This window comes from Mirounga leonina, unplaced genomic scaffold (genome assembly GCF_011800145.1).
Source record: "Mirounga leonina isolate KUSES-001 unplaced genomic scaffold, KU_Mleo_1.0 Mir_91, whole genome shotgun sequence".
NCBI lineage: Eukaryota > Metazoa > Chordata > Mammalia > Carnivora > Phocidae > Mirounga > Mirounga leonina.
Window position 1 is genome coordinate 41,662,781 of NW_023270839.1, and position 22,491 is coordinate 41,685,271.

The 22,491-nt window shown below is 37.0% G+C and overlaps 1 long non-coding RNA gene across 1 annotated transcript; it reads right to left on the minus strand.

Annotated features, from left to right (window-relative positions):
* Positions 1-487: 487 nt before the first annotated feature.
* LOC118003435 lies at positions 488-20,045 on the minus strand. Its single transcript, XR_004677344.1, has 4 exons — positions 19,949-20,045; positions 7,006-7,088; positions 1,837-1,916; positions 488-1,271 (listed from the first exon to the last, which is right to left on the minus strand). It is a non-coding gene; the product is annotated as an uncharacterized LOC118003435 (long non-coding RNA).
* Between the last annotated feature and the right edge of the window lie 2,446 nt (positions 20,046-22,491).

Consider the following 22,491-nt stretch of genomic DNA (forward strand, 5'->3'; position numbering starts at 1 on the left):
GATTATGTGGCAATAAAGTACAAATCACTTTTAAAAATTATTGACTGAAGTTGCCTTTGGCTATTATTCTCTTAAAAGAGGCAATAGATACTAATGTTCAGTAACTATGAGAAGTAAGGGTGGGCAGTCCTTGGACTGGGGACTGTAACTCCAGAAGTTTGGAAACATTAATCCAATCCAATCCCTTCATTTCAGAAAAAAAGTAATGAAGAACCCAGAGAGCTTAAGTAGCTTTCTCCCCAAAGTCACACCGCCAGTGGCAGGACAAACAGTCTCCTGCCTGGGGCCTGGGAAGCTTTCTGCTCCCAGCCTGACCTATGGGAAAGCCCAATCAGGCTGGAAGGTAGCCATTCCAAAAGCATTTAAGCCTTACACTCCGAAATGACTTATTTTACAGGCAACAACAGGGAAGGAAGTAACCCAAAGTTCTTTGCAGTTACCTTAAGAGGCAGCTCTTTAGTTTCATACCCTCAAGACAGAACAATTCTTAAAAATCAATCCATTCATTTAATCCATTTTTTCCCCTTTGATACAGAAAGTTCACAAAATAACTAGAAGATAAACCCTGCAGTTTTGCAAAGTTTTGCAAAGCTAAAACTTACAACAATCTGTTGTTTGGGAATGTTCACTGGCCACAGTGTTGTCTCTGAAACCTTCAAGTGTGTGTTCAGCTTTATAAAGCTTTATAAAGCTGGCTGTTCAGGAATGGGACACATTCTCCTAGGAACATGGATGGAGCATACTCATAAATAACAGGAACTGCTTGTATACATGAAATAGAAAATAAGCCCCAGTCTCCAGAATACTGAGGTGCAAATATCTCTGTAGGCAAGAAAATCGTTAGGTGTGAATTATATTTAGCAACAATTCTCTTATAAGCTGATTTCAACAATTTTTTAAATGAGCTAATACTATCGTCCTAGCTCAGTGGTAGCCTTTTGCTAGGAATGACTGAAGCTATTCTTATATTCTGCTAAGTTGATTAATAAAAAATATTTATTACACAAATCCTCTTTGTTGACAAGTTAAAATGGAGCCTCATCTTTCATATCTCCCTGAAGATTGCCACCTTGTGAGATTGAAAATACTCATTAAATTCCACCACCAGACAGGCACAAATGAGAGGGTGATTGTTTTTAAGCATGTGAGGGGAATCGTTGGTAAACTCATTTGTTTGGATATCATTAACAGAACAATCGGTGAAGATCTCCAGGGGGTCCTCATGACCTTTGCTCGAAATCTCTTCATCATCCATCAAGAAATATCAGCACCTAATATGCAAGGCGAGACCAATTTTAAGGTGAGGTGTTAATTAACTAACGATTCTGGTTAATTTCTATACAAGGACTGAAAATACCTCATGCTGTATTGTAAACAAGTGCTAAACCATTTTTTTTTTAATTGTGAAGCAGTACATATCTTATAATGTACAGGGTCAATATTATAAGGTTCCCACTGAACCTGTTAGTTAAATTTAATAGTTTGAAATTTTTTCTTTGAAATATAGTAGACTTGTTTTAAGTTGCTGCCATTTTCAAACCCAGTTTACAAGACAACACGGCTCTCTGAGATCAGAGGTGAAGCTGAAGTGTCACAATGAAACCAAAACAGAGACTGTCACCACCAAAAATCCTGAATGTAACCTACTTACATTTCAGATAATGCAGTGTCTGGCCAAGGATTCCTGGGGAAGCCTCGTTTCTAGAACCAGAGGAGTTCTGAGGCCCCAGGAAGGATAATGTGTAGTAGAGAGAAACAGAAAAAGCCCTCAGCATATACATGGGCCATGTACCCCACCCTGTTTCTCCAAAGTGGGGCAGAAATTTTATCACTAACCTGTCTGAAGCTTCCAAATGGCCTTTAAAGATGTTGGTCTATGAAAGCCAGTTGTATGTAATTGATCAGAAGTCTCCAAACTGTAGAAATATGAACAAGAGCAAGAAAACAGGAGCAAGATCCACACAAGAGTTTTTGAAACCCAGGCCAGAGATGAACATTTGGTATTTTTTTAATTTCAATTTTTTATTTAAATTCTAGCTAGTTAACATATAGTGTAAAATTGGTTTCAGGTATAGAATTTATTGATTCATCACTTACATTTAACACCCAGTGCTCATCACACAAGTGCCCTCCTTAATACCCATCACTCATCTAGCCCATCCCCCACCCGCCTCCCTCCATCGACCTTCAGTTTGTTCTCTATCGGTTAAGAGTCTCTTATGGTTTGCTTCCCTCTCTCCCTCTCTCTTTTTTGTGCCCCTTCCCATATGTTCATCTATCTTGTTTCTTAAATTCCACATGAGTGAAATCTTATGGTATTTGTCTCTGACTTATTTCACTTAGCATAATACACTCTAGCTCCAACCACGTCATTACAAATGGCAAGATTTCTTTTTGATGGCTGAGTAATATTCCATTGTATATATATAAACCGCATCTTCTTTATCCATTCATCTGTTGATGGATATCTGGGCTCTTTCTATAGTTTGGCTGTTGTTGATAATGCTGCTATAAACATCAGGGTGCATATGTCCCTTTAAGTCAGTATTTTTGTATCCTTTGGGTAAACACCTAGTCGTACAATTGCTGGATCACAGAGTAGTTCTCTTTTAACTTTCTGAGGAAACTCCATACTATTTTCCAGGGTGGCTGCACCAGTTTGTATTCCCATCAACCGTGTTAGAGGGTTCCCCATCCTCACCAACATCTGTTGTTTCCTGTGTTGTTAATTTTAGCCATTCTAACAGGTGTGAGGTGGAATCTCATTGTGGTTTTGATTTGTATTTCCCTGATGATCAGTGATGTTGAACATCTTTTCATGTGTCTGTTGGCCATCTGGATGTTTTCTTTGGAAAAATGTCTGTTCATGTCTTCTGCTCATTTCTTAACTGGATTATTTCTTTTTTGGGGTGTTGGGTTTGACAAGTTCTTTATAGATTTTGGATACTACCCCTTTATCAGATATGTCATTTGTAACTATCTTCTCCCATTCCATAGGTTGTCTTTTACTTTTGTTGATTGTTTCCTTCACTGTGCAGAAGCTTTTTATCTTGATGAAGTCCCAATAGTTCGTTTTTGCTTTTGTTTCCCTTGCCTCTGATGACATGTCTAGGAAGATGCTGCTACGGCTGAGGTCAAAGAGGTTGCTACCTGTGTTCTCCTCTAGGATTCTGATGGTTTCCTGTCTCACATTTAGGCCTTTCATCCATTTTGGATTTATTTTTGTGTATGGTGTAAGAAAGTGGTCCAGTTTCATTCTTCTGCATGTTGCTGTCCAGTATTCCCAACACCATTTGTTGAAGAGATTGTCTTTTTCCCATTGGATATTCTTTCCTGCTTTGTTGAAGATTAGATGACCATATAGTTGTGGGTCCATTTCTGGGTTTTCTATTCTGTTCCATTGATCATTGCATCTGTTTTTGTGAACACTTGGTATTGATCACCAAAATCTGCATCTGATTCCCAGCATGTGCCTTCATCATGTTTGAACAGGTCAAGTAACTCAAAGGACTCAAATGGAACCGCATGTGATCTTTCTCTTAATTGGAAAGCCCAACAAAAGCTGTTGTAAAAAATGTAAATTTTGAATGTATCTTCCCTGTACTAGGGCCTGGTCTCTCTAGTAACAGTAATAATAATGATAATGCTTTCCTCTTCAATGTGATTTTATGAGTTGGAAGAATGACCATTGCTTTTCCTACAACAGGACTAAGCAGACTCAATGAAAAATAGGCCCAGTGTTGCATTGATTTTCACTGGTCCTAAAGGATCTATCTCTTCATTTATATTCTAAGTTATTGTCAGCTAGCATAATTTCATCAGTTACTGCGATGTGCAAAATTCTGAGCTATATGCACATGATCAGTTTAGTCTATCCAAATATAACTAATAACCAGAATCAAATGGTGCTATGGACTGAATTATGTCCACCCAGGCGCCTCTAGATTCATTTTTAGTAATATTTTCTGTCTACCACCCTAGTGACATTCTAGTAAGTATTTTCAATTTGTAAAGAAGGATTTACGAAGACTGAATAAAAATGGAAGGTAGTGCAGATAAAGCATTTAACAAAATCTAACACCATTTCCTAAACACACTCAACCTAGGAATAGAAGGGAACTTCCTCAACCTGTTAAGGGCATTAACAAAAACCCATAGCTAACATCATAGTTCATGGTGCAAGACTGAAAGCTTTCCACCTAAGATCGGGAGCAAGACAAGAATGTCTTCTCTCACCACTTCTATTCATCACTGTACTAGAGGTTCTAGCCAGAGCAATTCAGCAAGAAAAAGAAATAAAAAGGCATCCAGACTGGAAAGAAAGAAGTAAAACTATCTCTATTCACAAATAACATGATCTTGTATTTAGGAAATCCTAAAGAACCCAGAAACAACCTGTTAGAGCTGATAAACAAGTTGAGAAAGGTTGCAAGACCCAACATCAATATAGAAACATCGTATTTCTATACACTAGCAATGAACGATCCAAAAATAAATTGTTGGGGGGCGCCTGGGTGGCTCAGTCAGTTAAGCGTCTGCCTTTGGCTCAGGTCATGATCCCAGGGTCCTGGGATGGAGTCCCACGTTGTGCTCCCTGCTCAGAGAGGGGTCTGCTTCTCCCTCTGCCCCTCCCCCCTGCTTGTGCTCTTGCTCTCTCTCACACTTTCTCTCATGCTCTCTCTCTAAGTAAATAAATAAAATCTTTAAAAAAATAATTTTTAAAATTTAAAATTTAAATTTTTTAAATGTTTTTAAAAATTCCATTTACAATAGCATCAAAAAGAATAAAAATACTTAGGAATAAATTTAACAGAAGTACAAGATCTGTCCATCATAAAAGAAAGAAGATCTAAATAAATGGAGTGAAAGACTTAATATTGTTAGATGGCAATAATACTCCCCAGATTGATCTATGGATTCAACACCAATTCCTATCAGCATCCCAGCTGGCTTTATTGCAGAAATTTACAAGATGATCCTACAACTCCTGTGGAAATGCAAAGGATCCAGAATAAGCAAAATAATATTGAAAAAGAACAACAAAGAGGAATTATGCTTCTCAACTTTAAAACTTAACTACAATGGGGTGTCTGGGTGGCTCAGTCAGTTAAGCATCTGATCTTGATTTCGTCTCAGGTCAGGATCTCAGGGTCGTGGGTTTGAGCCCTGTGTCGGGCTCCACACATGGCACAGAGTCTGCTTATCCCTCTCCCTCTGCTCCTCCCTCTGGCTCGTGCTCTCCCTCTGTCTCCCTATCTCTAAAAGAAATAAATAAAATCTTTAAAAAAATAAATAAATGAAACTTAACTACAAAACTACAGTAATCAAGACAGTGTGGTACTGGCATAAGAATAGACATAGATCAATGGAATAAAATTGAGAGTCCAAAATAAACCCATACATTTATAGTCAATTGATTTTCAACAAGAGTGCCAAAACAATTTGATGGGAAAAAAAATTGTCTTTTTAACAAATGGTGCTGGAGAAAACAAATATCCCCATACAAGTGAATGAAGTTGTACCTCTACTCTACAACATATATAAAAACTAAATAAAAATGGATCAAAGACCTAAATGTAAGAGCCACAACTATAAAACTCTTAGAAGAAAACACAGATATAAATAAATCTTCATGACCTTGTAGCTAGCAACGCCTTCTTAGACATGATACCTAAAGTGTAAACAACCAAAGTAAAAATAGATAATAGATAAAATGGAATATTATTCAGACATAAAAAGGAAATGTAGTTCTGATCCATGCTACAACACAAATGAACCTTGAAAACATTATGTTAAGTGAAGGAGGCCAGACACAAAAGGCCACATATTGTATGATTCCGTTTATATTAAATGTCCAGAGTAGGCAAATCCATAGAGACAGAGAGTAGATTAGCAGTTGTCAGGAGTTAGGGGAGGGAGAAAATAAGGAAAGGCAGCTAATGGGCATAGAGTTTCTATCTGGAGTGATGAAAATGTTCTGGAATTACATAGTAATGACGGTTTCTTGTGAATATACTAAAAACCACTGAGTTGAACTCTTTGTAAGGGTTTTCACTTTAAGGTATTTGAAGACTACCTCAATAAAAAAATAGCTAAATAAAATAAAAGAGAAAAGTGCCATTTTTCTACCTAATGGAAAAACCAATGGAAGTCAATACTCCCATCAGCCCTCATTTTAGGATGACTAGATCAGTGCTTCTCAAATTATCTGTGGTGAAGTTTTGTTTTTTTCCAACCTATCATGGATCAGTACTTTTGTAAAATACAACAAAAATGAATTACTAGAAAAATGAAATGAAAAAAATTAAAGACGTATAAAATAGCCCATTTTTTTCATTTGATTTAGCAGCCATAAAAATTTCTATAAAGGTTTCCAAGTTCTTACTCTCAATTTTTTTATTCATTTCAGGACTGATGACACAATTTGTAGATGGGTGTTAGTTGGCAAAACACGCCTTGAGTTTAACTGGTCTAAATTATACTCAATTCCAAAATGGAGCAAATAATTGGGGTGGGGGAAAGAGTTGTAAGAGGTCTTTAAGTAATGAATATTATTTTTATTGTTCATTTATAGACGGCCATTGACGACATTGAAGCCATTCTAGGAGTAACAGAGGAAAACAAAATAAGATTTGAAGAAGAGCTAAAACAGTCCAAAGATGATAAAAACCTCTCTAAACCTGATAAATGAATGTTCCTGGAATACATTGCTGATTTTGGATTCTAATCTGGAGTCAAAAAAAGGCAACATTCTTTTTGCTGTTAGGAATAAAAGTGGGGAGTGGAGTTAGTTTGCTTTGTTTGCTAGATGTATCAAACAGATCATAATGTAATGAATGCTCTTTTTTAAAAAAAATTTATTAAGTGATCTTATTTTGCTTATTAAATTAAAACCTATCTGTGCTTTTACTTGAGAGTGTCGAACAATCGCTTCTTCTTCCAGAACTCAGGAAGAAATAATCTCACAAGAAAGTTACAAGTTACTGATATCACTTCTGCACCTACCTCTTTATGAACTTCAGGATTATGGAGCTGTTGTTCATGCCTTATGAAGTTTTCTCCTCCTGTTTCTAAGAGTAATTAGTCTTCTGCATTTAAGAAATGGAATAAAGGCTTAATCATTGCTATTTGGCAAAATAGGTCTTCTTTTCCCCAAGAAAATTACGTTTACATGGATTTTTAAAGTGACCCTTTATCATTCATTGTATTTTTTTTTTTTTTTGTCCCAAGCCACTATTGTTTGTTGTTGCCATTTCTCAAAAAGTAAGGTAAGCCAACATCTAGTTAACCAAAGCATCAGAATTTATCTAGGTGGCAGTATCTGCTCTTAGTTTAATATACAGCGTAACTCGAGCCCTCTAGCTTTAATACACATTTGTAATCTCAAATTCTCCATTTAACATGGCAGTAGGACTTTTACAATCATAATTCAACAGTACCCTTTAAAGTACAAATTGTTAAAATTATGCAGCACTGACACTAACTCTTAGCATTCGCTTCTCAATTGTTCAAAATATTTCAGAATCATCCAGCTTTACAGAAGGGTGAAATATGCAAGTCACAACACCAAAATCACATAGTTGTTTTAAAGAATAACCTTTGTATCTTTAAAAATATTTGAATGTGTTGGGGAAACTAGGAGTATGGTTTTATGTATGGAATTTCAGTAATTTTTAACAGTGCCTCAGCCACAAGCTAAGAGTTCCTGCAATAAAGTCAACATCTTTGTGTGTGTCAGCTTTTGTTTTGCTATAGTTGGAAATACATTAATTAGCCAGGTTTCCTGCCTGTGCTAGGTACAACGATGACCTCTTTTTCTTGCCAGATCATTCTAATCCATATGAGGGGCCCATTGTCCAGACACTTGACGGATAGGAAGTACTACATGCCCATTAGAGTCTCGCCTCAATTGAAGCCAGAGCAACATAAGGTCCAAGAGACTCATTAGTTCATTGGCACAATCGTGTCCTGAGAGTAAATGAAACCCTCTGTCTCCTTATGGCTCTCATCTGCTCTGGACTTTAAAAGAAAACTGTCTCTGTTTTGTTCAGCACAGCAGTGCATCTTTCACATGGTGAGAACCCCCTTAACAGTACAAAACTGTTAAATCTATGAGGGAAGTTTTGTATGTGCATTTTGATTAGCACTCTCAAGCCTCAAGCTGCTGGCAATAGTAAAATGAGTTCACTCTCCTGTACTTTTGTTTTTTTTTAACCCACCATGATTGGTTTTCTCAAACAATGCACTTTGCTTCTTTGCATCTCTCATTAGCATACACCACAGAATGCCTGTTTCCAAATTGAGGCCTTATATTCAGATTCAGAAAATAATCGGGAGTAAGGTTCTCTACCTAAAAACCTACAGCCTCAAAATGAAAGGAAAAAATTTGGTATAATAAAACAATCACTTCAAGTAATTAAGTGGAAGAAGCCAGAGGACCAGATTAAATTAGTGAAATGTTTTAATTACAGAACATTTGAAAAGAAGCATAGTCCATTATCTTTTAGCACATATATGTAGCAAAGATACTGCGCTACTGGTAAACTAAGGTAAGTTTGAAAAAAAATCACATATATGTGCACAATGTATAAAGTATCCTAAACAAAAATTGAGCTTTTACCATTCTAAATAGGAAAATGAAATATTTGTCGATAACAGGATGTCCCTTTACATATTACCCATTTTATATTGATTTTAAAGAAACCAAATAGGTGATATTTAATGACAAACGGCTATCTACTTACTTATCTTCTGTAACCTACTTATATTAACCTTTAATGAACACTTCTTATGGGCTAAGTATATACCGTACTAGAAGCTTTATCTACATTATTTTATTGCACCCGTCCAACAACCCAACCTTATGTTGCTTTTATTGCACCTGTCCAACAACCCAATGTCCCATTTACATACATACCTCCACTAAGATTTAGTGGAGGTATCTCAGTGTATGTCTCAAGACCAAATGAAATTGGGGCTTTGCTCTTTTACCACAAATTCTAGCATGTTGTGTAAAGTAGAAAGTTCAGATTCCACTTATCCCAGATCACACAAGAGACTTGCACTTTTTTATAACAAATTCTAGTGTTGCTTAAGAGACAATTTCACTTATGCTTCCTGCTAATAAAATCAACTTGCACAACTGACAGTATCATGAGGCATCACAATTATGTAATCAAAGAAATCAGGAGAAGAGAAGGTGGTGTCAGTGGAATTCTCCCATGGTGCTGGATCTGTAAGACTTCGGTGGAGGACTGACAATGGGAAGGTGCAGGAGAGTTTGGAAGCTGGGAAGTCATGCCCCGTAGTTTGTTTGAAAAGGGGTATAAGGTCAAGAAACTGGGAAAGGGTTAAGAAAGGACTTCCAACAAGACAGAGAATAACTTGGATAAAGATGGAGCATTATTTCAGCTATATCATCCTAAGAATTGCAAACATCCTATTTTTCAGGTATAAAAATATATATTTTATCATAAGTAATATATTAGTAACCATCCCATAGCTTTAACAATTAATAATCATTTGTATGCATCTGGCACCTTTCTTCTAAAGAGCTCAAAGCACTTTACATTTGTTATCTCATTAACTCCCAACACTGTCCCTATGGGGAAGGTAATAAGTATTTTAACATTTAAATGTTTATCTTTCAGAATTTCTCAAGCATACATTATGTTTCCAAAAATGTAAATGTTCACTAGTTTCCTTTTACTGTTCCTCTGGCTTCAATGTGCATAACAGATTTGTTCAACTCTTTAAATGTACTGATCATAGTAAATCTTATCTGGAAAACTATAAATTGCTAAGATAATGGGAGAATGGAAGTTGTGGCTGGGGGGAAGCATATGACTGCTTTTCTCACTGGAAAAAGTTTGGTCCAGTCCATTGCAAATGCAGATGAAATGTGCTGTGGATCTTCCAAATCCTTTCTGTATCCCATTCTTTCCAAAAGGCGAGCCTCAGGAGGGTAAGGGCTGTATCTATAAGCCTGAGGTAGATTGAACTACTATGTACATCTTTGTTTTACTGATGATTTTATCAAAGTGGAACAGAAACTGGATGCATTCTATTAGGAGTTGCATCCCAAAGAGTCACAGAATAATAAGGGCCCAAAACTTGTCTCCCCAGCCCTCACTCTTTCTGGGCTGATCATACCTTCCTCAATTTTCTAACTAGAAAAATGACAGTAATACCTGCTCCTTGGGGAAGCAGTAGAGATTAACTGGCCAATGTTGGGAGAGCGTTTCCAAGAAGAAGCATTCTACATAAATGTTTAAGTATTATTATTGCACTGCTACTTCAAATGGAAGTTCTAACTTTGAAATGTGATTATACTTTCAAAAAAAAAAAAAAACCCTTCATAACCACATATATAGGTTTAGTTTTCACTCTAAGAGTCTAACTCATGGTTGTGAAACTTTATTGCACTTGATGGAGGACCCTGGCTTTTATTAGTTTTAAACTGCTGGTTGCTGGGGTATTTATGTAAATGAGGGAAAGATACCAAAACAGTAAATAATAAGCATGTCCCTGCTGTTTAAAAATCTGTTGGTAGAAACAACTTTTGTTTGGTTATAAAAAGAACCTAAACATAGCACAGAAAAATATAGCTTTGGCATCTATGCATAAAATAGCATTTTGGGTTTGGGGGTGGGGTTTGACGTTGGTTTTTCTTCCCAAGCATTTCTTTGCCATTCTGTAAACATTTTGTTTTACCGCTACAGTGGCTACCATATATATCATATACATGTATGTAAGAGAGAAAATAAGTAAAATACATTTTAAGAATTTTTTTATTTAACAAAATGTTATAAAGTATACTAGATAGCTAATTATCGCTCTCAGAAAGCAAGGCCACACCCAAATTTATTGCAGTCTCCTCATAAGGAATGTTATGATAAAATCATGGTCCCATGGGGTGCCTGGGTGGCTCAGATGGTTAAGCGTCTGCCTTCGGCTCAGGTCATGATCCCAGGGTCCTGGGATCGAGCCCCACATCGGGCTCCCTGCTTGGCGGGGAGCCTGCTTCTCCCTCTCCCTCTACTGTTCCCCCTGCTTGTGCTCCCTCACTCTCTCTATCAAATAAATAAATAAAATCTTTAAAAAAAAAAAATCATGGTCCCATAAACTTAACAACAAAACAGCAGAACTTCCATTGGTTGTAAAATAACTTCAAATTCAAATTCAAATTCTGGTTCATTTAAAGATTCATGCTGTTTGCTTCCCAGCAGAGGACACAAAATACTTATTTTGCAATCACTGAAATATTTAAAATGATCTAACAACACATGACTTCTAGGTTTCCTTTACAATGTCTTTCTACTCATCTTCTTTTTAAGTTGAATATCCATAGCCACATTTTGAAGCCAAAAAACTAGGTTCATTTGCAACAACAATGAAAAATCAGAAAGGTTTAAACATTTAACAATAAGGTATTACTTAAAAATTACAGGGGGTGCCTGGGTGGCTCAGTTGGTTAAGAATCCGACCCTTAATTTTGGTTCAGGTCATGATCTCAGGGTCGTGAGATTGAGCCCTGAGTCAGGCTCCACACTGGGCATGGAGCCTGCTAAAGATTCTCTCTCTCCCTCTCCCTCTGCCCCTCCCCTCATCCCTACCCCTGCATGCACACATGAACACGTGCTCTCCCTCTCAAAAAAAAATTAAAATAAGAAAATTATGGAATAGCTATATAAAGACCTCTATATAGCCACTTAGAAAATCACAGGTTACTATAACTACTGTATGATACAGCCATTCCACTCCTAGGCATTTATTTACCCAAGAGAGAAAAAAGTGTATGTCCATTCAAAGACTTATACATGAATCGTCATAGCAAATTTATTTGTAATAGCCCCAAACTAGAAACAACCCAAATGTCCACCAACATGTAGATGCATAAATTATGGGATATCCTTACAATGGAATACTACTCAGCAATGAAAAGGAACAAGTTGTTGATAAAATCAAAGACAGGAATGAATCTTAATCTATTTGTGCTGAATGAAAAAATCCAAACAAAAAAGAGTACATATCCATTTATAAATACAAACTATAGGGGCACCTGGGTGGCTCAGCCGTTTAGCGTCTGCCTTCGGCTCAGGTCATGATCCCAGGGTCCTGGGATCGAGCCCCACATCGGGCTTCCTGCTACACTGGAAGCCTGCTTCTCCCTCTCCCACTCCCACTGCTTGTGTTCCCTCTCTCGCTGTCTCTCTCTCTGTCAAAAAATAAATAAAAATCTTTTAAAAAAATAAAATAAATTAAATTAAAAAATAAAAATACAAACTATAGTGACAAAAGGCAAATTGGTGGTTGCCTAGGGGTGGGAAGCTGGGGGCGAGGTGGTGAGGAGGAACAGGAAGATTACAAAGGAGCAGAAGGAAAATTCTGGGAGTGATGGATAGCTTCACTATGTTGATTGTGAAAATGGTCTCTTGGATGTATACATATGTCAAAACTTATCAAACTATACACCTTAAATATGTGCACTGTTTGAAGGTCAATTATACCTCAAAAAGCTTTTTAAAAAATCATGAAATTAGGAGAATATAAGAAAATGAAATGATATTTAATTATTAAGAAGCATATTTTATTTTTTTCTCTTTCTAAGATTTTATGTATTTTAGAGAGAGAAAGACAGAAAGGGAGAGTGAAGGAGGGGAGGAGCAGATGGAGAAGGACAGACTCTGCACTGAGCACAGAGCCTGATGTGGGGCTTGACCTCACAACCCTGAGATCATGACCTGAGCCAAAATCAAGAGTGAGACGCCCAACTGACTGAGCTACGCAGGTGCCCCCAAGAAGCACATTTTAAAACAGCATGAAGACTAGGACTCCAGTTATAACTTTTTAAAAATATGTACATATATGTGTGCACGTGCACACACATACACATACACACACACAACTAACTATAAAGATAGCCCCCAAAATGTTAACAGTGGCTACTTCTTAATGGTAGAGTTTTCTTCTTTCTGTATTTTCTATTTTATAATGAACCTGTTTTCAATTAATGAAGCAAATGAAACAAAAACTTAATTTGGGGGAGTCTGGGGAAGAAAAATATATGAAGGTCTTCGTTATAAGTTTTGCTATCAAAAGTGATAATGAACTTAGGGGCATGGAGTGGAAATGTCGTAACTATCTCCCTCCTCAAAGCTCCCAAAGCTGTCACCAGATATTAATGGCATGTAACGATTGCAAGTTTCATTCTAAGCTTAATACCCTTAGTCTGAATATTTGAGAATTCACACCAGACTAAGACTTTAGTGCTGTATCTGCTCATGCAAACAGAGATGCATGAAAGGGTAAATGCTTCTGTTTACCTACAAATATTTGGAGGGACATACAGCGATTAGGTGGCATTTGCAGTTTTTCTAAACGGGTATGGAACACACACACACACACACCCCATTTACTTTAGATTTAAAAGTCTTTTTTTTTTTAAGATTTTATTTACTGGACACAGAGAAAGAGACAGTGAGAGAAGGAACACAAGCAGGGAGAGAGGGAGAAGCAGGCTCCCAGTGGAGCAGGGAGCCCGATGGAAGGCTCGATCCCAGGACCCTGGGATCATGACCTGAGCCGAAGGCAGATGCCTAACAACTGAGCCACCCAGAGGCCCCAGATTTAAAAGTCTTAATGGGTTTTAGTTCCAGCACTTTCCTTAATGGACAAGTAACTTCTCCTCTCTAGTCCTCATTTTTTTATATATAAAATAAAGTTGAACTGATATTTAAACTTCCTGCCAACTCTAAGAATTCTATGCCAAGCATCATCAAAGTATCAAAAGGGCAAAACCACATATATACCACACAAGGAGGTGACTTGTAGCTTTCTTCTTCCATTTACTGGAAATCATGGATAATATTTTCTAACTTTGTACAGCCTCTTTTGTTTCCCTATTTACTGTCCAAAATGGCTGTGATTTTAAATAGTTACAAATGTTATAATTTTATGATAGTTTCTTGAGATGCAAACAGTTTTCTCTCAGAAGAAATTATTTAGGCTAAAGACAATAGCAAGCCAAATATATCCTTTAGACTGGGATCATGTCTTTCATTCTTTGGGTTTTTGCTTGCACTCTTCTCCGGTATTGCTTCTCACCTATAGGAATGGACACATTTTATTTTGAAAGCATTTTATCCGAACTGATTTAATGTATACCTTCTGTACTAGAGGATCTTGGTGCAAATAGATGGGATAGAAATGAGAATCAAAGCTTCAAATGTGCATTTTTGTTTCTGTAAGCCCAAAGCATATCTCCTTTTTACATCTGCTTTGCAGGGATAGTATGGAGAGTTGGAGTACAGCCTCTGAGCTTTTCTTTAATTTGTACCTGGACTCAGAAAGAGATGGATGATGTATTTTGCCACACTCCATTTTGCTGTACAGCAGATGTAGTCCCTGATGAACTGTATAAATGAGACATAAAACCCTGAAACTAATTTCACCTGGCACCTTTAATCCCATATTTTAAAGACCTCCTAAAATGCGCTGTTTCCTGGGCCATGTCTATAAGTGGTTAGGTCAGGCTTGTGTTCTGCCATCCACACACAAGAGCTAGAACAAGGAGCTGAGAGTACGATGATTATCTATCCCTTTATGAAGCCCACATTGATTGTTATGGTTAAAATAAATCTTTAAAATAAATAAAGTTCACCTGCTTCCGTTATTCTCACTAACAACTTAGATTCTTGGTACCAAAACCATGAAAACAAAAACTTACAGATGATGTAAGGTTTGAAAACTACTTATAAACATTTTTCTTAAGATGACTTTGTCTTTCAGGATACCTGTAGCGTTTTTAAATTTTTCTAATTACAGAAACATACGCTCATGATAAAAAAATAAGTATCACATGGCTTCTTAAACAAATAATTAAAAAAAAAAACTTTTGAAAAACAGGAATGTGCAGGGAAGAAATTTAAAAATCAACATTTAAAAAAGTGGCGGGGGGGGGGGCGCCTCCTGGCTCAGTTGTTACAGTATGAGACTCCTAATCTCGGGGTTATGAGATTACTTAAAAATAAAGTCTTTTTAAAAAAATCAACAATTATTTCACCCAAAGAGAACTACTGTTAAATCTGGGGGGACATCTACTATTATTCCTACGTAGGGCCTCTGGATTTGCCATGCCTTCTGCCTGGCACACTCTTCTCCCAGAAGTCTGCCTGGTTTACTTACTGTATTCAGTCTCTGCTCGACTGTCACTAGACCAGGGAGACCCTGCCTAATGTAGCACCCATCCTTACTCTCTATCCTCTTCTCTGCTTTATTTTTCTTTAGAGCACTTAACCATAAGTGGTATTACAAAATAGGTTTATTTTTTATTATCTGTCTCACCAAATGGATTGTAAGTGTAAAGATATAGCCCCACTCCTAGAACAGTACACCTATCACTAGTAAGAGATGCTCAATTAATACATATATTGTATTTGTTTCTTTATCAAATATATATTGAGTTCCTATTATATAGAGTCTTTTATCTTTGTATGTATAATTTTTAATAGGATTATACCAGACATACTGTTTTGCAGACTGTATTTTTCATTTAGCAATAAACTATGAAGACATATCAGAAATTCCTATCCAATGTGATTTTATTAACGGCATAAAGGATGTTAATAACCCCTATTGTTAGGCCAGTACATGGGCACTCTGATGCATCCTTCAAATACAAATTAAGGTCAATGAGGTAAGATAGTTATTAATAATATTAACAATGCCAGGGGCGCCTGGGTGGCTCAGTTGGTTAAGCGACTGCCTTCGGCTCAGGTCATGATCCTGGAGTCCCAGGATCGAGTCCCGCATCGGGCTCCCTGCTCCGCGGGGAGCCTGCTTCTCCTTCTGCCTCTGTCTCTCTCTCTCTGTCTCTCATGAATAAATAAATAAAATCTTTAAAAAATAATAATAATATTAACAATGCCCTATATTCACAGGTACTTTATAGTTTATAAACTATTTTCATATCTCCCTTGATCCTTACAAAAAACTCAAAGTAAACAGAGCAGAAATTCAAAGAGGTTAAATAAATAATTTCCCTAAAATAATAAAACCAGTAATAGGGGGTCCAGACTCAAACCTAGCTCTGTCTGTCTCTGCAGCTTAGGCTCCTCATGTACCTCATCGTCCCTGGTTGACACTGTCATTTTACAGATGAGCGATCCATGCTTAGAGAAGGGAGTAGTGATGTGCCCAGAATCACACAGCTTCTTCAAGAAAGAATACAGATAAAACAGAACCCAGGATTCCTGACTCCCCATCCAAAGCTCTTTCAACTACATGCTGGCTCAATAAATTAGGGGGAAAAAAATCCTAAATTACTGCGTAGTCAAATCAGCAAACAATACATGCTGTTATACTTCTCTGAAGATTACACAGCGTATTTGCTTGGTGCTGCGAAGTGCCAACCTGATGACACTTGCAATCCTGAGCTTATTTGATGTGGTTGGGAAGCAAATGAGATTCCAGTACCCCTGTTGCACATAGGTGCTCAATGAGCATTTCCTGCATGGTGGGGAAGTGCCCTATATTTACAGTATTTGATCCAGTTTAACAGCAAGATCTAATGTTAACATTAGCCTTGTAAAAGTTTTCACCCTAGTTCACACAAAAACAAGATTCTGGAGATTATGACTAGCAATTCTTCATGAGTTGATTTATCTGAATAAAACCTATAAGGTTTTGAACCATTAAACATTTGATTTAGAAAAAAAATCTTAGCATACAGAAGAAATAAACTGAAAAATGGAACAGATTTGTTTCTTGTAATAATTATGAGCAATATCTCAAACTCAGCATCCTTAGACCACTGAGCTGTGTAGGATGAATGTGCTAATTAATCAATTACTACCCAACAATGTACCCTGTTTATTTACTGAAATGCACCAGAAACGTGTGCAGAGCTGGTAATTATTAATCATCTTCAGTAACAAATATGACTCAAGTTCACCTTCATATAATTAATAGAGCATGTAGTTAGCTTTAACATCTTGCTTTATTAGAAATAGCAACAAGGAATTAAAAAAAAAAAAGCTGAACTACAAGTTGTGGTTCACTGAAATGCTGGCTTGGACTAAATGTGCCTATTATGCACAGTGGTGGTATTACTCATACCCATTCAAATTATGGCCAGATGCAAAGTTTTTAAAACTAAACTTTTTAATTTGAATAAAATTTTAGACTAACCAAGAAGTTGTAAAAAATAGTTCAACACATTTCCATATATGCTTTACTCATGGTCCCCAAATAAAACCCAATTTTCAGAGCCCGATAACTGGCTTAGAGTTGGGATCTTTGTTGATGGTGCCCAAACATCCTGGCAGGTTTTAAATTTTCAAGATATTTTAGAAGTATTTTCAATATACATAGAAATAGTTGTTTTACAACAAATTTTGCAAAGTGATCTAGTTTTGAAAACCTTTTTATTTTTTTTGGAGTCATCATGTAGGCCCCCAAATTTCCTTTGAGGCAGATAGACTTCTAGGCTAGAAGGGCCATATTTTGGTACAATGCTATTTCCTGATAATGCAACATCTAAGGGATGTTCACTTGTGTCAGCAACATTTACGCTGAGTCTGGCATCACCTGACTCTGTAACTATGTTCAAAGCATGAGATTTTGCATACCGTCAATGAAGGTTCAAATCCCAGCTGCCTGCTCTGTGACTGCAGTTAACTATCTTAACTTCTCTAACTTCTGATACTCAGTTTTCTCAGCTTGAAATTGAGGTAAATGAAGCCCTGCTTTGGAGTGTTGTTTAAATGAGAAAATAGGTGTAAACTACCTAGCAGGAAGAAACACTCAGGAACTGGTAGATACCATTTTGCTGGTATTATTACCCTCTGCAGCCACTTTTAGCTTATGGAACTGAAATGTACACACCTAAGCACACACAAATAAAAAAGTATTTCACACAATGGAAACTGCAAATGTAAATTAACATTTTTGGAAGTTTTCTCCTGAAAGGAAAAATTGGATTAAAATTTAATATTAACTGCACAGAAAATTAAAAACTTCTCCCATCTGAAATACCAGTGGAACATCACTTCAAAAATCTAAACTGACAAATAAATAAATCAGTGGGTGGACTACTGTATTTCTATTATCAAATTATTCAGGGCCCCTTTAAATGGAGAGCCCCCTTAGGGCATCTCAGTATTTGTTTATAGATCATTAACTACTTGACAGGGAGACTAGGGAGGGGGCATAAAGACTTCAGCTGAAGTGCTAAAAGCCACTGTCGAATGAAGATCAGCAGTAAAGCCAAAACATCTTTGGAATTCAGTATGAAGATATGATTTGTGTTAAAAAATGTCATATGCTTTTCATGCATGTATCTGTTAGTAAAACAAAGCTCATTTTACAAGGCTGGGACCATAACTATGACCCATATGACAAGGTAAATTTATTTGGCCATGTTTTCAAATGCTTCCCCAAACTGACTAGATAGGATTTGCAATATTGGGAACATGCCCATAAAATGGATTGTGTTCTCTATTAGCATAAATCGCTATCTGGTTTCAAAAAGTCACAAATATGTCTCCGTGCCACTGGATTCTAGCATCCACCGCAGGAGAAGGAAATAGAAATGTTTCCTAATGAAAAGTTCACAGAAAGTTGGAAGGTCAGAATTTTGATTCTTGATTCTAGTATATGATCTTGGGTAAGTTTCTTATCTATTCTATAGTTTAATTTCTCTAACTACCAAAATTAAAATTGTAATTAAATTAAAACCACTTACCCTACATATTACAATTTTTCTCTAACATCCCTCAAACATACTAATTGTATTCACTTTGCTCACTTTTTTTTTTTTTTTTTTTCATTTTTTCAAGATGTTGAGTACCTACCATATTGCAAGTACTGTCTTAGGTGCTAGAATCACAAAGATTAACAAAACAGGCATAAGTCCCTGGCCTTAGGAAGTTTGCATTCCAGCTGGGGGAGAGCTTGAGAGTAGTTTAGACACAACATGCAGTTTAGATGGGATCTCTCTACCCTCTGTGTTCACAGTAACATGTTTTACCAGGGTAATGCTTCCTGCCACTCTTTGTAGCAGCAGCCCCAGCTGCCAGCCAACTCCTTGGAGGCTTTCAGAACATCAATCAGTTTCCTACAGGACTCAAGATCTAGGTAAGTATACAGCAGTTCTTTCCTTTCCTAATAACTTCTGCCATAACTCAGTACCTCCATGAGGATAATTTTGCATAAAGCCAATGTATACTGTCCTTGCCAGGGCAGACACAAGGATACAGGAATGGAGCAGCAAGCAAAGTTCACCACTAATGGGAGTGGGGAGAATTAATGAGCATTCATCCAGCTGTAGGGGTAACTCAAGCCACCTCCTCTGGTGCTGAGCTTGGCTTAGAGGGCGCTGAGCCATTAAAGAGATTTGGGTTCCTAGGAGAGCCTTGTCAGTGGCTCTTTGGGGGTATCTGTTTTTAAGTTCCAAAGCACACTGGGATATGAATCAGGCAGCATCATCTCCATAGTCCTTCTTTCCTTGAACCAAAAGTCCTTAAGCCTCAAAGTGGAATTTGTCAATGAAATCCTAAATGTAAACATTTATATCCCTTTTTCATAATTCCTTTATCTTTTACTAACTGGCTGACATATGCACCCACTATCTTGCCTATAGTTCTCCCTCTGAGAACAGCAGTGAATTAAAATCTACATGTCTACTTTACTTTCTTTTAAATCACACCATTAGAAATATATGAGTAAATCATAATCTCACAGCAAGGTGCTAAAAAACAATGTGAGAATAAATATTCTATATATGTACAAGGTCACGTTTGGGTCATGCCCATTATTTATGTTCTCTATATGTATTTCTTAATAAACACTGATAATAGGCTGTGTTAATATGTAATACTACCTGTAGAATTTATTCTTTTTCAAGCTTTTAATTGAAGTATAATATACATACAGAAAATGCACATACCATACATGTTCAGTTAGAAGAATTTTCGGGGCACCTGGGTTGCTTAGTTGATTAAGCATCCGAATCTTGATCTCAGCTCAGGTCCTGATCTCAGTGTCATGAGTTCAAGCTCTGTATTGGGCTCCATGCTGGGCGTGGAACCTACTTAAAAGAAATTTTTTTTCACAAATTGACTACAGCCATTTAACTAGGGACCAGATCAATCACAGGTTCATCAGTCATAACGAATCTATCACGCTGGTGGGGATGTTGATAATGGGGAAGGCTATGCATGTGTGGGGCAGAGGATATATGAGAAATCTCTTTATCTTCCTCTTAATTTTTCTGTGAGCCTAAAATTACTCTAAGAAAAAACGTCTTGGGGCACCTGGGTAGCTCAGTCAGTTAAATGTCTGCCTTTGGCTCAGGTTATGATCCCAGCATCCTGGGATCAAGCCTCATGTGGGAATCCCTAATCGTCCGGGAGTCTGCTTTTCCCTCTGCACCTCCCCCCTGCTCACGCTCTCTCTCTCTCTCCCTCTCTCTTGCTCTCTCTCAAATAAATAAATAAAATCTTTTAAAAAAAAAAGTCTTAAAAAGAACTATAGAAATATATGAACAAAAGAAGAGAATAATCCAATCCCCAAAATGTCCCCTCATCCTCCTAGTCCTGACTCCCCTAGATCTCCACCCCTGTAAGGGTGATCACTATCCTGCCTCCTAACAGCAAAGATGAATTTTGGCCAGTTTTTATAACTCATGGAAATGAAATCATATTATAAGTACTTTAGGGTCTGACTTCTTTCACTCTTCCTTATGTTCATGAGATTCATGCTTGCTGTGTGCAATTATGAACCATTCCTTCTCATTGTTATATAGTATTCCATCAAGTGAATGCCACAATTTGTCTATCTACTCTATTATTGACAGGCATGTGAGTAATTTCCAGGTTGAATATCACAAATATGAATAGTGTTATGAATATTCTACTACATGTCTTTTGGAGAATATGTGCACACAATTTCTGTGGGGCATTGTTACGGCTGAATGTTTGCATCCCCTCAATATTCACATATTGAAGCCCTTAACACCCGATGTGACAGTAGTTGGAGATAGGGTCCCTGAAAAAGTGATAAAAGTTAAATGAAGTCATAAGAGTGGGACCCTAATCTGATAGGGCTGGTGCTCTTGTCAGAAGAGAAAAAGGCAGACACCAGAATTAGCTCTGTCTGCCATGAGAGGATATACTAAGAAGGAGCTATAAGCCAGGAAGAGAACTCTGTCCAAGAAAAATCCAATCAGCCAGCACCCTGATCTTAGACTTCCTAGTCTCCAGAACTGTGAATAACAAATTTCTGTTGTTTAGGCAGCCAATTTGTGGTATTTTGTTATGGCAGCCTTACTAATACAAATATATATCCAAGAGTGACATGGCTGATCATAACATTACATACATTACATATGCAGCTGAATATATACTGCCAAAATTTTTTCCAAATTGGTTGCCAGCAGTATATAAAAGTTCTAATTGCTGCATATCCTCACCAACATTTAGAACTTTCCATCTTTTCTACTTCGGCTACTTTGGTAGGTGTGTAATGGTACTACATTGTGGTTTTAATTTCCATTTTTTTGATGATTATTGAAATTAAGCAATTTTTCCCATGTTTATTGGACATCTGGATATTGCTTTCTGAAGAGTCCATTCAAATATTTTGTCCATCTTTCTACTGGACTGTCTTTTTTAAATGATTTGTTCTAGATACCAAGTGCTTTGTCAGAGATAGGTATTGCAAATACTTTTCCCACACTATGGATTACTTTTCGATTCTCTTAATAGTGCCTTTTAATGAACAGAAATTCTTAATTTTAATATATTCCAATTTATCAATTTTGAAGAACTCATTTTCTAAAAGATTTTATATATTTATGAGAGAGAGAGCAGGAGCAGGGGCGGGGGGAGGGGCAGTGGGAGAGGGAGACAAGCAGACTCCTGGCTGAGCCTGGGATCCATCCTAGGACCCTGAGATTATGACCTGAGCAGAAGGCAGATGCTTAACTGACTGAGCCACCCAGGCACCCCAAGAACTAATTTTTAGCATGTTCTGAACACCTATAGCATCCTAGGTGCCTTTAAGACAAAAATAAGGCTAAATCCCTTCTTTCTAGGAGTAATATCATATCCATACACAAGCTAAATGCTATACACAGCATCACTCTTCATAGTTATTTTTAAGGGGTTCCTTCTAAAGGGGTATGCCATTTCTCCATGTATTGTGTAAAACTAAGTGTTTATGTGTTTATGGCATTAATTCTTAATTATTGGACACAATGTTTTTTAAACATTGACTTATGCTTTTGAATGCCAATTTCTAAGCCCCTTTGTTTCACAGCCATCAAGAATTGGAACTGATCTGAGTTGTGGATTTTTAAGAAATGATCTTATTTCAGTTATGGTGGTGGCACTGTTATAATCTTAAAGTCAGAAGAGATAGCTAGAAGTCATGTTTTCCAGCTCTGTACTTTTAGGTTAAGAAAATATTTCATTCAAAAACTCCTTAATA